General features: G+C 37.9%; 1 protein-coding gene across 4 annotated transcripts in view; it reads left to right on the top strand.

Annotated features, from left to right (window-relative positions):
• Positions 1-18,647, top strand: part of LOC135710455 (monocarboxylate transporter 2-like) — a 603,423-nt gene that overhangs the window by 210,672 nt on the left and 374,104 nt on the right. The window contains exon 1 of one of the 4 annotated variants that reach the window (XM_065233040.1): positions 81-189. The exons of 2 other annotated variants lie outside the window; for them this stretch is intronic. The gene's annotated coding sequence lies outside the window, so the exon portion shown is untranslated. Of the gene's footprint in view, positions 1-80; positions 190-18,647 lie in introns of those variants that run through there. One more of the 4 variants, XM_065233042.1, reaches the window with a different exon arrangement.

The following is an 18,647-nucleotide window of genomic DNA, read 5'->3' as shown; positions in this document are numbered from 1 at the left end:
TACGCGGCGAGGAATGCCAAGTGAGGAGTGGAGCTGATGGCGATGATAACAAAGTAGATATGTAGATCATGCAGGTGGAAATGAAAAAAAGTGGCGGGGGAAATTAATTGAGTGGAATTTACGTTCTATGGTACTGTGTGACGGTAAACAGGCAGAGTGGCTTGGTGTGATTCTAATGGAGATTATTGTGTAGTGATATGATGTTTGATGAAAAGGAATGTATATGAGTGATTTTAAGGGGGAAATACATTGGTAAAGTGATAAATAAACACTAGTTCGTGGTGGAAGGGATGGAGATGATTTCGTGGACAACAAACCGCATTCTGAATAAATGAAATAGAATATCAAATCGTATAATGCGGTAACTGACATGACAAAAAAAAACATGCTCGGAGCAGAAAATTTACAAGACTGCAGTTCTGCTGTAAGTAGCAACGAGGTGCTTTTACATAGAGTAAGGTGGGACAAAATTTCTTGTTGAGGTATTCGAAACCTATGGAAAATAAATCAATTGGAAGACTGATCCACCGATAGTGTAGCTAAAGTTCGAGTCTAGCCCAAAATTCATGTGAACATTAACATATAAAGGGTTTTCCATAAAAAACAACTGTGTGTGAGATATTAACGAGATTATTTTTTTTATTGAAAGGCTATCATTACCATTATGTATGGAATATGACTTTGTTCAAATGGCCGCCTCGGCTTCGCTTGGTGGCGTGCATTCGTGAGGTCCAATTTTCCACGACTCTGGCGCACAAATCGGGCTGAATCTCGTTGATGGCTTTAGTAATGTTGGCTTTGACGGCATCGGTGGTTTGAGGCTTATTGGCATAGACCTGCGACTTAACATAAGCTCACGGTTGTGAAGTGGTGCATTCCTGAAAGTGATGCGTTATATTTCACAATGTTTTGATTTTATCCTTACGTTACCTCAATGTTATATCACAGACAAACAGACACAACACATTGAACATGTATCATTGTAAACACTACCGCCATCTGTTGTGTACACTCAATAGATGATTTTTTCCTTGATTTGTTTTCCGTCGATCTTGTTTTCCGTGCTGAGCACCAATGCTACCGACACCAGGGAGACAGCTCCCACACCTGGACCCTACTTATCGACCCATCAACTCATGAACCGGGGACCAACGGCTTTACTTCCCTTCCGAAGGAAGGCGTGATCAGAGATGTTATGCCTCAGAACATTCCGGCGGCGCCGACTGGAATTAAACCCAGGCCTGCTGGGGTGAGAATTAATCACGCTTACCACTACACCACCGGCGCCGCTTTTCAATAGATGATTGTAGCGTGTAATCGTAAAACGCAAGGGAATTGATTATGCACGCCACAAGTAGCGGTAGTACCAACTAAGAAACATTTAAATTGACCGTTAAAAGCAATTTCGATGAACATCTTAAGCAAGTTATGTCTGCTTGTCTGTGACCATACCTTCACTATCGCAACTACGGGTAATCCGCGAAAGTGCTTGCATTTTTCTCAAGCACTTTTGATCTAACTGCTATCACTCTCTCATACTCGAAATGTGCCACGACCGAATTGGCACAACGACGCCCTATACCAAAGCGCAGGACACTTTTATCAAGCACTCCAAGTACTTCAAAATTCTTGTTAATATTTATGGATGTCCGGCACCAGAGTTCGTATTCCGCCTTTACTTCAACCACGCTGGTGGTTTAACGGCGCCAGTGGTGTAGTGGTAAGCGTGATTACCTCTCACTCCAGCAGGCCTGGGTTCAATTCCAGTGGGCGCCGCCGGAATGTTCTGAGGCATAACATCTCTGATCACGCCTTCCTTCGGATGGGAAGTAAAGCCGTTGGTCCCCGGTTCATGAGTTGATGGGTCGATAGGTAGGGTCCAGGTGTGGGAGCTGCTTTCCTGGCACGTCGGTAGCATTGGTGCTCAGCACGGAAAACAAGATCAACGGAAAAAACAAACCAAAGGAAAAAAAAAAAAAACCACGCTGGTGAAATTACCGAAATAACAGTTAAGTTTGTCGAGTTGGGATGACTCTCCAATATCTGTAAAATCAGGTAACAATAATTGGAACACACGAAGGATGTCACCATTTTGTGTGAAACGTTCCATCATGTTTTGGATCAATCCAGACATGGAATGAAAACTGGTCTTCAATAGTATTCCTCTGGCGTTTCTGCTGGTTGGCTTGCACGTATTGTTAGCTTGGATGCACTTGGAGTCGTAATTGCGCTATCGAATACAGACATATGCAGCTTTGAGACTGCATTGAAAATTTCAGCAAAATTACTTCATCTTCAGCTCGTCTCTCCTTATAAACCTGTATTATACTGCTCGCATGATGAAGAGCCGATATGAGGTCCACAGATTTAGATTGTAATCCTATTGGAAATTGTAGTGTTAAAAGATTACATTGAGGGCATTCAAGCCAAATGTATTATATATATAAATTGTTTGTATCCTCTTATAAACAGAAAATGCAAATTTTACTTGAAGAATGAACTTCTAATATTTAAATAAGCTTTTAGACCGACCCTGCTTTATGCTGTGCCAATATGGTCTAGATCTTGCACTACCAGGAAAACAGCACTTCAATGGATTAGAAACAAAGTTCTGAAGATGGCATGGATGTTTGGCAACTCAGCCGCCTTAAATCTGATCGATGATGAGCGAATAAGGGGCGCTGCGCAAATCTTCGTCTTGTTCCAGTTGGGTCGCCAAGAGCCATTTTCATTGGGTCGTAATCCGGCATTGATACGATGTGCCCAACCCACCGTAGCCGCTAGATTTTTGCATTCGATCTAAACAAATTTAACTTACAAACGTGCTGCAATGCTACTTAATGATTCAATTATTTTCTACAGTGATTCAACAATTTCTGAGCTGAATCCAATCTTTTCAAAATTGGTTTAAATTTTTAGAAGTGAGGCCAAATCAAAAACGATTCAGGAAATTCCTAATTGAGGTGACATTTATCAAAGCAGATTCAAAACTGAGTCGCATAATTCATCAACACTTTTCAAGTAGATTCTAAACCTTTCTGTTATGTGATTCAATCCTTTTTAAAGTTATCAAAGCTTTCCTGAAGGGCTAAAAAATTTCCCGAACCTATGCTTTGAAGAATTGGTTTCGCATTTTTTGGAGCTGATTTAATATCTTTCCTAGGTTTCCTGCAGTGATTCAACTTTTTCCGAACTGAATCCAAACTTGTAAGAACGGGTTTGACATTTTCCTAAGTGAGCCCCAGATTTTTGTATCTGCTTTAGCATTTGGCAAGGACACAATCTTGTTTAGATCATCTAGGTTTCCTAAAAGTGTGGAAATTTTTCCAAACTGATCCGACACATTTTTGAGCTTAAATTTTCCAAACGGAGTCCAACTTTTTCCGAAGTTGTTTAATACCTTCCTTAGGGAGTACAAACTTTTCTGTTGAGTGATTGAATTATATTTAATGTTAACATGGATTCCGCTCCCCTAAACCCTTTTCTCGCTTTTGTGAAAATTAGGCTGAGATTTTAAAGAATGGACCTTTGTGTGTTCATACCTGATGGTAGATTTTTGGTAAGCAAGCACAATTGTTGAGAAAACATCCTCAAAAGTACGTATTTTTATAGAAATTTGGGTTTCTTGATCAGCCAAGTTGGATGTTGGCTCCGTCCTTTGAAAAACAGGCTTGGATTTTATAGAATAGACCTTTGTAAGTTCATACGTGATGGTAGATTTTTATGAATCCAGGTTGGATTTCGGTTCTATCGTTTGAAATTTGTGCTTTGATTTTATAGAATAGAACTTGTTGAATCCGTACGTGAAGGACGAACCTGGGTAATATTCACAAAAGTAGGTATTTTCATAGAAATTTGATTTTTTTGTTTTGTCGAACTTAATTTTGGGTCCTATCTTTGAAAAAGAGGCTTGTATTTTATAACATATAACTTTAAATTCACAAAAGTACGTATTTTCATAAAAACTTTGAGTTAATGTTCTGCCAAGTTGAATTGCAGCTCGTTCATCCAAGTTAAATTTCGGCGCTTTCCTTTGAAAATAGTCGTGGATTTTATAGAATTGCTGAATTCATACGTATTTTCATAGAAATTTAATTTTTCGGTTCTGCCAAATTACCGAAATGCAAATATCTTTGAAAAATAAGCTAGTATTCTATTGAATGGACCTTGCTGAATCCATACGTGAAGGTTGAACCGGGTTTGTAATTCGAAAAGTATTTATTAGAAATTTGGGTTTCCTTTTCTGCTAAGTTGGATTTTGATACCGTCTTTTGAAAGTTATGGTCCTTGCTTGTATTTACCAAATTTAAACGATGCACTCTGGAGAGCGGATGCGACGAGCTTCTGAATCATTTTCCGGCGCTGGCGTACGGTGCTGCGTCGATCCTGGTGGCAACATGTTGACTTGATTGGTTGATCTGTACCGATGGCTGTATGACTTTCTGGTCAAGCGTTTGTTGTAGCGAAATGGTGGCGCTTGGTGGTGGCTTTGTGGAATTGGCCCGATACTCAGGTGCTTCTTTATGATACTTTTGGTATACAACGGCAAGGCCGTCCAATATCGAACCGAGAAGGGTATTTCTTCTTAGCGATTACAACCATCGACGCGAAAGCTTGTGACAATTTCCGATTAAGACTGGAGAATTGTCGGATCTTGATCTAATGTCTTTAAGATATCGGCAAACATAGTCAATTTACCGTGCTAATTATAGGCAACGATATTGCGGAAGAGAATAGTGGTTCAAAGTGTAGTACCACACTGCTCTCGCTCAAATTTTTACTCAGGCCGGCTAGCCACTCACAAATTGAAAGGTGCACCAGCAACCGATGGACTAAATGCAAAGTGAATTCAATTTCATTAAGAAAAGATCCAATTATGGCACGGTAATGTAACGTGGTACAGTCAAAGCTCTTTATAGCGACATCGCAGGGGACTGTCGTTATAGAGAACTGTCGTTATAAAAGATAGTCGTTATATAGAATTTCAATGTCGTTATAGAGAGAGAAACGTTACTCCATGCTAAGCAATCAAAGTATATTTTTAGATGATTCCAATCGATTTTTAACAATACAATACATATAGTTTAAGATTATACCAAATCAAATGTCAATTCATTCTTCCCCTAGAACCTGTTTTTTTTTTATTCAAAAAATTTGCTGAAACTGTCCTTTGGCAGATCTTCCGTAGTTAATAAACCAGCTTATATTGTTTGGAAAGCATCTTTGAAAGTTTATTCTTAGAAGGCGCACTGGTTAATTCATTGCCAACAGTTTCATCAGTCAATGAGTGGTTTTGATCATCGATACTGCTGCTAGATGACTGATCATGAACAATTCGGACTATGTCATCATCAGTCAAAAGTTCTCCTTCTCAAAAGCCGTCGTAAAAATTCACGTAGTCTGGAATACACAAATTTCATAGATAATATTATTGAACCATTACATATATGTTTATACCTCCAAATGAATCAAAACCTTGCTCAGTGAGCATTTCAAATTGAAATAAACTTTCTTCAGTAATATCAGTTTCAATGCTACTCTCATTAATACATATTAAATTGGTGTGACAAAACCAGCTTTAACGAAGCAATTAACTATTGTGGATTGTCTAACGTTGTTATGCCATGCATCAGCTATCATGTTAATGCACTGTAGTAAATCAATTTTCAGTGATTCACCATTTTCAATAGAATTCAGTTGATATTTCAATAGCTTGTTGCGGTAGTGCACTTTCAAAGACTTAACTATGCCAAGATCAAGGGGTTGGAGCACAGAGTTCATATTTGGAAGAAAATATGCCAGTTTGATGTTGCTCAACTTTTGCTGAATGTTTGGATGGCTGGGACAGTTATCGATAAACAAAATTATTCGCCTTCCTTCAATCATCATTCTTTCATCAAGCACCCATTCTTCAAACATGAAGCTTACCATCCATGCTTTTTTATTGCTTCTATAGATGACTAGCAGGCTCTTGATATGTTTACAGCATCTAGGTTTAGCACTTTTACCAATGATCAGAAGTTCCAACTTTTCTGATCCGCTTGCTTTTTGGCCTCTTCATGTGTCTAAAATGTGCAGATTGGTTTTGAGATTCCTGGTTGCGTGAAATATATTTGTGAGAATATCTTTTTGAGATTTTAGTAGTCTCGTTTTGTTTGTAGTTTATATTTTATTTCTTTCATATAACTATCGTAAATAATAGTTATTCAATTAAAGATATTTCATCATTCGTACTTTGACGCGAAGCGCTGTGGATTATGAGATGCTCGATGACCCTGGAGGGATCGATTTTGCTTACTGAGCAGAAAATCATGGATTTAACCCCAAGCTCTTCCACAGCACAATAAATCGCCACCATCATTTATATATTTAATATTGAACATTAACCTCGGAAACTATTTGCATATCAAGCAAAAACGTAGTCCTGTATTGCCACGAAGCGTTATGGTTCTGAGATGTTCGATGACCCTGGGTTTAATCCCAAGCTCTCCGTCATGACTCTTAAAATTCATGATCACTAAACAAATTACATATTTTCTTTCAATAGCCGGCTATCGAGAGATTAAATAAACTACAATTAAACAAAACATACTTTTGGTTGCATCGCCAACTTGAGGTGAATCCTAACCGAATACCCTACCCAACCCTCCAACTCCGTAGCACTTATGAGGGTGTCGCTAAGTCGGTGGCCTCTTGTTAAGTAAGTACTACATCAACATTTCCTTCCCTATCCCTATTTATGGTAAAGATGGGCGTGGCCGGGAATAGCGACAGTCATGCTTCTGTTACTCTTATTTAGATTGGAACCAATGCTTACTCCCCAGCATTATTCCTGATAGTAACTAACTGAGAATTTCAGAAGAGACGTTAGTGTCGCTAGTATCCAATCTACGAAGTAAATCATAACAACGCTAACGCTATTTTCGACCGTGAACTGTAAGCGAAAGCAATGCACTTTTACTTGACACGAACTTTAATGCATCTATTTAAAAAAAAACACGTAAGTTAACCACTACGCGAAAATCTCGTTCAGGTGGTCAAAATTCATGTCAAAGAACTACGACCAAAAAAACATCCTTTACTAAACCTTCAAATTTAATATTGTCTACGGCTATAAAACCACTGTGAGATGCAAATAGTACCTTCGTGATACTGAAAAATGTCGCAATAGAGAATGACAAGTATGGGTAAAAAGCAACGATGGTGTGTCGTTATGGAGAAAGGTCGTTATAGTGAAATGTCGCAATACAGAAAAGGATTCCTATGAGAATTTGAAGGGACCTGTGGAGATGTCTTTATAGAGAGATTTGTCGCTATACAGAGGGTCGTTATAAGGAGCTTCTACTGTATTTGTGGCTCAATAGTCTAATGCTCATCCTACCTCTACTACGCCTAACATACATACATTAATCTCCTCTCCTCTTCTTCGTTGCATTTATCGTTGGGGGCCCCGTCACACCTTCACCTGCATCAAAGAAAGGAAGCTCATCTCTGCTTCGAAAAGTGAAAAAAAATCAATGTACTTTAGAAAGCCACCTAGCGGTGGAAAGTACGCTTTTTACACGGAAAATATAGTTAGCATTATACCAGTTTTAATGACAGGTATAAGTACAGCTTGACTGCTTTAAAGCGGTTTTATGACAAACGAAATATTTTTCTACCAATACAATTCATTCGTATAGTAACGTATACGGCAAAGTAGAAAACCGAAAATTCCAACACGGGCCAATTAACCACTTCATTCGAGCAGTTAAAATGACGTTTACTACCACTTGAACTTCGTAATAGAAGAATAAAAAAAAAATTTCTTCTAGAATAACGAGAAAAGTAGCCGAAATTTGTGTGTTTCATAAAAAAAATAGTCGATTTGTATGTAAAACATAACGTCGGACAAAATGCGCTGTATTCGCACAACGTTGTATTTGTACAATCTGTCGAATTGAAATATGCTTATGGCGGTAACCCTCAACGAGTATTGTCATTCCACTTGAAAGCTGTAAGATAAGACTCGCGAAAAAAAAATTATTTCTTTTGTTTTATACGTTAAACGCATCATTGGGTGATTACAAACAAGAAAAAAACAAATCGATTTTCACAAGTCTGATTTTCCCGAAGGGCTATTCCCTGCTCCTGATTATTGAATCGAAAATACGAAAGTGAAAAAAAAACACAAAAATTCATCATTACTTATTACAAAATAAATAAAAAAACAATAAAAATGTAATATTCGAAAAAAAATACATAAATATTTGACGAATAAAATAAATACACAAATATTCGCTACTGACAGAAAAATACTAAAAATGCGATAAAACTGCCAAACACAGACAAATGCGAGCTCAAATCACAAAAAAAAAATGCATTAAAATATATTATTGACGTTCTTTCACTGCCTGGTAACTTTATAGTACCCATTCATGTGTAGGATTTCTCCCATTTTGTGAAAAACACAATTATGACGGTAAGCTCCAACTCGGATTAACTTTTAATACCGTCCCTGTTTGGATGATTTGCAATTTTTTTTCTTCTAAGAGTCGTGTTGATCAACTCTGATGTCAACATCAAAGCAGCCAGACATTCTTGATCGGGATTTAATCCGAGGATAATAACGGTTGGAGCTCACCACCATAAATGATTAATAAATTGCCTATTAATCAGTAACTGTAATCCACAAATGAAAAAAAATTGGTCATCGATGGATAACCGAGTGCATAACACATACTAATTCATGAGCTCGTTCACGAGCTTATTAATGGAATATGTGTGATACAAGAATTTATCAAACTGCATGTAATTTTACTCATCACTGAGTATTTTATAGTTAGCGTGTGATTAATGCATTTGTCAAACAGAACGCGAGAAAAAACGTCAAATAATATCAAAACAACAACATATTTGAGTTGTTGTCCTCGGTTCCAGTATATGTTTCGGATTAACTTTTAATATCGTCCCTGTTTGGAAGATCTGTCAAATTTTGGTTTAAGATAGAACTGATCAACACCGACGTCAACACCAAATCAACCTTACACTCTGGATCGGGATTTAATCCGAGGATAGTACCGGTTGGAGCTTACCGCCATAACTGATTTCAATACATTCATTCAAGAAAAATACACTTTTGTTTTTTTAATGTAGACAAAATAACTTTTCCTATTAAAATACAATATAATACATTATTACACAAAATTAATCCAAAATACACAAGTGAATCGCCTTTCGGATTTACCAGCTTTCAAGTGGTCAACGTCAGTTTGATTTGGTATCGACATTGGTGTAAATCAATACAATCATAAGCAAACATTTAGCCGATTTTCCTAACAGGGCCGGTATTAAAAGATAATACGAGTTGGAGTTTGCCGCCATTAATGTAGAATTGGGATCTTCTCTCGCTTCTGCTCATACCAAGTTTGACGATCCATAAAAAAATTTCTGGCTTGACAACTTCCCACTTCCGTGTGAAATTTTTAATGGATCTTACCGAGGGGAAGTCAGCTTTCCTTAGAGTACCTCTTCCCTAATAAAAATAACCATAAACGAACGATAACCCAAATAATTGAACTTTTCCACTAATGGTTTGGAAGATACCCAGAACCGAGGGGCGATTCACTTGTGTATTTTCGATTCAGGCCAACGTATTGATGAACGTATTGAAGTATTTTTTTATCGAATAAACGTGTATTTTGTGTAATAATGTATTTTTTTGCATTTTTTGAATATATGTATTTTTTTTGTGTATTCGAAAAATAAAAGTGTATTTTTATGCATTAATGTATTGAAAATCAGATATAAGTGTATTCTGTCATTTCAGTGTTTATGTTTACCACTCGAACCGAGGATCAAACGGATCAAACTCACAATGTTGACTTTTTGTTTGACAAATGCACAACACACGTGAACTTTAAAATACCCACTGATGAGTAGAATTTCACCCTTTTTAAAGAAAAGAGGCTTAACTCATTAACTACCCTAATAAACAAATACCATAAACGAACTGTATCCTGGATGGGTAAACTATCCCACAAATGGTATGGATGATACCCCGAACACGTCGTTAAGCTCTCTTTTATGGTTATTTTTATTAGGGTACGTAGACAGTTTTTTTGGGTTTCCTCGCCCCCCCTTATAAACCTGCGTAGACAAATGTCCAGACAAAATTTTTAAAATTTGTATGGGCCGCGAATAATTGCCATCCCCCTTAATTGTCTACGTAGATTATGAACAGCCCCTTACCTCGCTCATTACGCATTAATATGCATCCGTTACATTACGCTACATCTGTTACATTACGCATTAATGAATTATCGTTACTTATTTGTGGCTCACAACTACTCAAAATGTTTTTTTTTTATTTAATAAATGATTTAAGGCACTTTTCTTAAAAATGGGCGAAATTGTACTCATTAATGCATTGTTTTGTGATTCAAGCTCGGATTAAAACACAAAATAATAAATTTACGCATTTTGTTCGAATTCAGCATTTTGATTGTACATATTTTCGATTTTTTCGTGCAAATGACGAATTATCTTGTATTTTTATTATTCGTCGAATAATTTTGTATTTCTTTTTTCCGAATTTTGTATTTTTTTGCATTTTTTTGAATAATGACGAGTAATGATGAATTTTTGTGTATTTTTTTCATTAACGTATTTTCGATTCATTTTCGAGAGCAGTGAATTGCCCCTCGCCCAGAACACGTCGTTAAGCAAAATAACCATAACAATTTTATTAGGGTTGTATTCAGATTTCTCATAGTTACTCTGGATTAATCTGGTTTGCTGCGAGAACACAAATAACTGAGCATATTGTTTTGGATCCTGACCCTGCAGTTGACAGTCCATCGACGAAAAGAAAGCACTATGAAAACAAAAGTCTAACTACACAAAGAAAACGATCCTATTTCTAGTCTCGGTTCTAAAAGTTTATTATTTTCTCTTGTAAATAACAAAAACAAGATGCAACATAATTCTTAGTTTGAGTGGTGGTAGTAAGAAGATATTTCTAATTAATAATATTTTTTTTTCAATTCTTTATTTAAGAGATTTTAGCCTTAGGCTAGTTCATCTCTAAAATTAATAATAATAGATTGAAAAGTTAGCAAACGTCTTATAAAATGCTCTACAACCTAGTCTACAACATTAACTGAAGGGTGATTTTTCACAGCGATGAATGTGCTTATATGTATATTAAAAAATATCAAACGTCGCTTCGACGAAACTCTCAGTACCCCCACGTAAACTAACACCACTTCTCTGATGGTGGTGTTGGTTTGCGTGGAAGGAAGTGGTGAGCGTTTCACCGAATTTTTGTTTGAGTTTTAGTTTAAAAAAGCGGTTTCGTCGTTTTGATGGAAAAGCATTCTTTGTATTCGAATCAATTTGAAATTGCTTTCAGTGTAGAACTGGTTTGACTTTTAAATTTTAAATTGTTTCCAATGTAAAACTGGTTTGACAGCTGCTGTTCCTGCTGCGCTAGCGGGTATTTTTGTATTTGCATCAGTTATTTTTTTACAAAATGGGACGAAAAATTTGCGCCATTCCCCGCTGTTATAATTCCGCAGCTCAGAATTATATTTCTTTTTATTCTGTCGCAAAACGGTAAGCAATCCGGTAATCCGTTTGCGCAGGCAACATATTCATATTGCTTAACTGTTTTCTAGCAACATTGAAAATCGTGAAAAATAGCTGAAAATTATTATCAGAGCAGAAATCAGCGAATTGAATTTGTTTGTCTGCTCGGATCATTTCGCCGACGTTGATTTTGTCAATGCATCGATGAAATCACATGGGTAAGTGAAAATAATATAAAGTGAAAATACCACGGATTAATCAAAAGAAATTGCACGCACTATCGGAAACAACTTGATATTAAACAATAATCATTAAAAGTTTATCTCATCCTCAACTTTATAAGGCGGCGTCCATTTATAACATAACGCTAAAAATAAAAATATTCTACCACCTCCTCCTAGAAAATTAACATCGCTCATAAGCTTCTTCAGTGGTCTTATTGCACCTAACCCGCATAAACGCGAACCATACCTTGACCTTACCGAAAATGGTTACAAATTGTTTATAACCCCTTATAAAAAATAACCATAAACGAACGATAACCCAAATAATTGAACTTTTCCACTAATGGTTTGGAAGATACCCAGAACACGTCGTTAAGCAAAATAACCATAACAATTTTATTAGGGAATCCCTGCTAAACTTTAACTGAAATGGTTATGGAACTTTACATGAACGTTTGTGTGATAAAGTTTTAACCTTATGTATTATGGTTTTTTGGAAGTGAACCTTACAAATAATGGGTTGTTAAAAACCATTACCATTCAAAATTCTTGTTTTCTCCATACATTTTCTGAAAGAATACTATATTAGAACCTTTTTACTTATGGTTTGATAAAGGAGCTTATGGAGAATAGCAACCGCATCAAGTAATATGTTTGCCACTGAATTATTAACGAAAGACGAAGTCGATGAAGAGAATAAATCAAAATCACTTGCACCCCGTTGCCTCTAATCCCCTCATTTGAGAGCAAGCGTAAACTTCTAGTTGGGGCAAAATAGCCAAAGAAGAAAATGAAGAAGATTACATTTTTTTCTTTAAACCATTTGGCACAAATAGCATGAAGCATGTTTGCAAAACTGTGGTTACTCAATTAGAATATCGAATGAATCCTGAAATTAATAGATAAATGCAGACAGGACCTCTTGAAATGTTAATCTAGATATGGCCAGCATATGCATTAATACAAAAACTTGTTTGTACAAATTTGTGTGAGCTTTAAAACAACAGTTCGTATTAAGCAGGATGAACTGTTACGCTAACGGTCATTTCAAAACGTAGTCAGAAATTATACCGTTTTATGTCAGATTAAGCTGGCATAAACGAACACGCTAAATATAAAATGATTGAAGGAAGAAAAAATCGATGTTGATTTTTCAATCGTCAGAGTAAACACTTTCTGAATCAGCGTTTGTATGAAGTTGCTATTCCTTTCTTTGCCTGCATGCCAATGTCGAGCGATGTGTTGCTGTTTGTCAAACAACTTCGAAGGTTATCGACCTTGGTTGCACTACAGTGTGCGGTGTTGCTGTTGCTTCGATGCACTGGAACCTATCGCGCCACAAGATTTGCCGCAATGCTGGCGATGAGTCTCACCGACTTGTAGCTCGGACAGCCGACGTCGCACTGTTACGCGACGTTTGTCGCACGGCTAGAATCCGTCCTACCGTATTGCCGCTCTCTCTTTCTCTCTCAACTTGCACGTCACAGCCTTTGTACAGCCATCGAAGGGCACTTTCAAGGCCTTTTCGCTCGATCTAGCGAGGGTCAGGGACAACCGATCTGCCAAATGCGGCTGGGAAACAGTGGGAAAGGTAGAATTGCTCGGCCTATTTCGCCCCTCGGTGCGTTGGCGTCACGTCGATGAACCAGCGGATTTAGGACTGTAAATAAAGGCCCTCTGTCGAAGGCCTTCGTGTATTCTGCGTTGTAGAGTCTGAAGTAGAAGTGTAGTTGAAGAAGTGAGTCGTCACACTTTGACGAATTTGACCTCTTGTTCGTTGGTCTGGAACGTGCCTTTCTGGAGTCCTTAAAATTTTAATGCCCGAGGCTTATAACATGCCTGCTATCGACACAATTTCTACCAATTGTTCGTTCACACTATTGTTGGTTCACACTATTGTTGGTGCGATCGTGCGAGAATGCATTTAATGCTTGTTGCTTTAGTGACATAGTGCGACAAGAAGAGTTGATGATTGGTGATCTAATTTTTATTGATCTCGAAGTATAGGGTAATTTCGATGATTGTTGGCGCATTTCGTCGGCATAATCTCGAATATGTAACAAGCTATGCCCTCCAAACCCGAAGAGCAATAGTCTTTGACGTCTATGTATAGTTGACTCAGAAGCCACCTATAGACCATACCGTGCCAACCAGAAAACGATTTGAAGGAACGAAACACAAGGTCATGAATCGGTAGACTTACAATAATAAGAATGGTAAATATATCATGCACGTTGACATAAGTGGAATTAAATGGAAGATAACCTTTTTTTGCTGTTTTATTTAAGCATTTCGCTGACAACCCAATTTCATTATTTCATTATGATGGCTACCAAGCCTTTGGGATTTTCCTTATTAGAGAGTTGTATAGATTTTTCTCCTTTAGTATACTTAAATCTTTGGTTTTTATTAGTTAGGTAGGTTCCGATTCAACACATTGTAGTTTCATTTTTATACCTATGATCTTGACTTTTTTTACCTAGGGGATGAGTACTTAAGGGGGTTAGATTTTGATAAGTTCTTTAGTGGGAATGACACTGATGCAGACTGCACATTGTAGTCGAAATACGTATCTAAATACGAAAAAAATGAATACGTATACGTATTCGATATCAAAATAAATTAAGTGGAATTAAATGGAAGATAACCTTTTTTGCTGTTTTATTTAAGCATTCCGCTAACAACCCAATTTCATTACTTCATGTAGCAATTTTTAGTTCCGTGACCCCATCCCTGGTACTTACGGCACTGAGTGAGGGTTTGGAAATTTCCTCCAGTCTTCCTGAAGTGTTCCTACGTCACTCGGACATGGAGCATAAGGCTAACTTTTTCTAAGGCCTTAAGGTGGTTTAGTTCACTAGACTTGAAGTGAACTAAATAAAAATCATTAGAAATCCCGTTGCGCGAATCGCCAGAACGGGATTTCATTTTCATTTTGATTACTTGGAGTGGCACAACTCCAAGTAATTTTGCCAGTTCATCTTTGATCTGATCCAGGGATTCACCACTGGGAAGTCCTTTCATGACAACCTTGAACACACGTTCAGTTTTGGTGTCGTAAGTAAAAAAATGGTGCTGCTTCTCAGTAAGATACGCGCAAGGTTTCAGCCAATACACGGCATTCACCTCGACGTCAAATTTGTAGTAAAAACTTAACTTTCACCAAATTCCAAAGTTCCATGCGACAGTGCTGAGATTTGTCATTGTCATTGACAGACTTTTGCGCGATATTGACAAAATTGTTTTTCACATAGTCAATGATAGACTTGATCCTCAAAAAAATCTTTGTCAAAATCTCATTCATTTTTTCGTCAATGACAAAGATTCACCTGGTAGCAGAAAGTGTAATTTCTTGCATTCTGAGACACATTATTGTTATCCAAGCGGTTCAAGACGTAGATGCTTATTCACTTTAATGGCTCCATGTAATTGTTTTGCTCAAGCCATTTAATTTCATTTCAAATATAGCTAATAAACAAATCAGCACATGTTCGTCACTGACAAAAATGCTACTGACAATTGACATGGTTTGCCTTGACGATGACTGTTAGCTCAAACGAGTGACCAAAGCAGAACTTTGAGTATCACCGTGTATTGTCGAAATTTTGCAGCACTGCCATGCGAAGAGCATGGAAATCGGAAGGGGTTATCACAATATGGGGAATCATCTCCTTCTTGGCATTAAGCCGGAAAAGTATACTAGAATTTTTCCTGGACGATGGATCATTCTCATCATCTGTGAGCAAATAAAATTGATTGCTCAAAATAATTTCATCAGAAGGGGGATCAAGAGATTGCCCTTTTCTTTTGCGCTTAGGCACCGTGGCGGCAGTAAAACGTTTATCCAAGTCGACTTCCAAGCAGATTACTATAAGAATCTGAAGGATCGAAGAGGAATTTTTCAAATCGATATCCAAGCAGGATTACCTCGGGTAGGGTCCAAACAAGGATCGAAGAGGAAAAAGAGTCGATTAAGGTAGAAAATTTACAGTTATATTGAGCACTGAAAAGTGCTGTTTAAATTTGTTGTAGCTTTAGGTAGTAGTAACACTTCCTTCATCAAAAAGCAAATAGATCCGCACGGCAAGAGAGCACGATGTGAACTGAACAGCACGCAGCACTGATTATATCTAAGGACCATCCGATATTTGCAACCTACGAGCCATCCGGTAGCTATCAGCTAAACTCCACTGAGGTCTCACTTACTCAAGCGGTACACTGGAAAGATCGGAACATAAGGTATGGCCCATTTAGAACTGGAACAAAACAATTGCGCATATTTCGGTTATAGATTAACATAGTACAAACCTGTTTCAACTTAAATGTCGAATTTCATGTGTTCATCAACCGGCGCACATTATTCTCATCCTTAGTTTTTCCAAGCTTGGTTTTCATGTTGATTTGATGTTTTTTGACAACACTGCCCTTCACCTTCACCTCCCTCTTCATATTTGCTCAAAATCTCTCTATCGGCCTGAGCTGGGGACAATTCGGTAGGTTCTTCTCTTCTTCTTGTTCGCATTTCAAGCTTATTGCATATCGCATATTAGCTTATAGCGTGCTCTCAACTTAGTGTTCTAGATGCACTTCCATAGTTATTAATTGAGAACTTTCGATGCCTGTACCATTTTTGCATTGGTATAATTGTATGACAAATCCAATCATACTTCTATGCCCAGGGAAGTCGAGAAATTTTCCAACCCGAAAAATTCCTAGACCGGACCGGGAATTGAACCCAGCCACCTCAAGCATGGTCTTGCTTTGTAGCTGCGCCTTTACCGACTGAGCTAAGGGAGGCCCCAAGTTACAATTTTGATTTTATGAGGGTTCTCTAGATCATGATTTGGACTTGTAGAATGCTATAAAACCTCCATAAAGCTTGCAATGTTACTTGGGTTGAGTTCTTTCGGAATAAACAGAATCCCGTTGGTTTCATACCACTGTAGCACAATTATACCATAGAGGTAACTCTAAGACCAGAAGGTCCCGAAGAAACGTGCTCAACTTTTTGGCTCAGCTCTGGTACTATCTTCGGTCCCAAGCTAATCGATGCACCCCTTGAAACATGGAAAAATCCACGAACCCCTCATTTTATCTGTCAAACTTTCATAGAGAATCAAAACAAATATAGTTTAGTACTAGAATTCCGACTAGAATGGGATATGATAATCATTTGCTTAGAACCAATAGGCTTGTCAAGTAGTGAGCCAATTTCAAATCGATAGTTTCGTATTGATTGTTGATTATACTGTACTGACAGCTCGCGAGATCTGGCCAAAACTTGAAAAGTTGCTTTGACAATATTCGGTTTTGGATCTCTTATATGTGATGAAAACCTTGCCGGATCATGTATTTTCGAACCCGAGACGTAACCAAGTAAAATTGTTGTCCGTCGCCGTCGATTTCTCGCAAATAAAAGCTCACTCCTCCAAATTAACTTAATGGTAATTAAGGTAGCTAATTAATGGTAGCTGGTAGAGGAAACATTCCTCTACCTGTTGGTGTAATTAATTTTCATAAGTTAAAAGAGCCGTCGAGAAATCGACGGCTAAAGCAATAGTTCACAAATGCAATTACGCCCCTTTGAAGTGTTGGCACTGAATTGACAAATTGGTGTCGTCAGAAATGTTAATGGAATTGATGAGAAATACAGTTGTGTACTGTAGTAAACTGTCACGCAAAAAAGTTTAAATTTTCATGACGACTTATCAATGTATCAATCAGAATCGTGTTTATTTAACTATCAAATTTTCCGAAGTCAACTGCTTGATTGATCTTCATATTTGAGCACTTTTTTGTTTGGTTTTCGCCTTTCTGGACCACAACAGTTTGTCACGGTACGTAATTGCTACTGACTAGCAGATCAGCCGCCTCCCGTGGGTACAAGTTTTGAAAGCAATTCAATTCTCTATCACTTTCGTTGACAAATTTAGCCGACCTGGAGGTCGTGATCGTCGTCAATCAAATCATCGAAACTGCCCACAACGCAACATTTTCCCAACATCTCTTCACACTCGCTTTCGCTAAAGCCGTTCTTTGATGATAGCCGCCCATACATCATTCGCACAAAACCAACAATATACCAGTTGGTGTAATGAAGGCATGCACACCTATCCTAACCCACAACGCAACGTATCCAGAAGAGCGGTCACCAGCGTATGTACTTATTAGCAGAGATTTAATTGGCCCACCGGGGTTTCGCTGATTGATGGCATCATCTTCGGACAGGCCAGCGATCGCTCACACATTATTTTACCTAATTATCATTCACCGTGAGAGTAGGTTCCAGTGTTCTCGGGACGCGCGGCTCTCTCTTTGTTTGAGAACGGGAACCTTACTTTGTTACTGCACGAAAGTTAAATTATGTTGTACTCGTCACACCTACGCGACATTCCAACGGAACTGGCAAATATGCAATTATCTTCTTGCGATTAATTACTTCGAATCAAAAAGCACTTGAGTACAAGGTATATCACGACATATTTTATTTTTAATCTTGTTCGAAAGTCCAAAACCATGTTCTGGCATACTTTGTATTACAAACTGGTACCATTTTATCGCACCGTTTCCCTCGGTATACAGGTGCTGCCCTACAAGGAAAACGAATGGACAATACTTAAAAATATGTGCGCCGGCAAAAAACAAGAAACATAAGGTACTGCCGGTACCAGTCTGTCCTCCCTACATTTGAAGAGTCCAACACCTTCAAGATTTATTTGGGCTCCCTCGCGGCCACCGTTTCGTATCCACTTGGGCAGCGCGTGCGAGGGGATAATTAAGCACCTGGGAGCACGCGATCACTTACACACACGCGGATGGAATTTCGCGTTATTGCCAAGATCAGCGACTTGTCAA

The sequence above is a fragment of the Ochlerotatus camptorhynchus genome, unplaced genomic scaffold, assembly GCF_037179485.1.
Source record: "Ochlerotatus camptorhynchus isolate MF236.1 unplaced genomic scaffold, CSIRO-AGI_Acam_v1.1 ptg000383l, whole genome shotgun sequence".
NCBI classification, from domain to species: domain Eukaryota; kingdom Metazoa; phylum Arthropoda; class Insecta; order Diptera; family Culicidae; genus Ochlerotatus; species Ochlerotatus camptorhynchus.
This window is presented reverse-complemented; position numbering and strand designations above follow the sequence as displayed.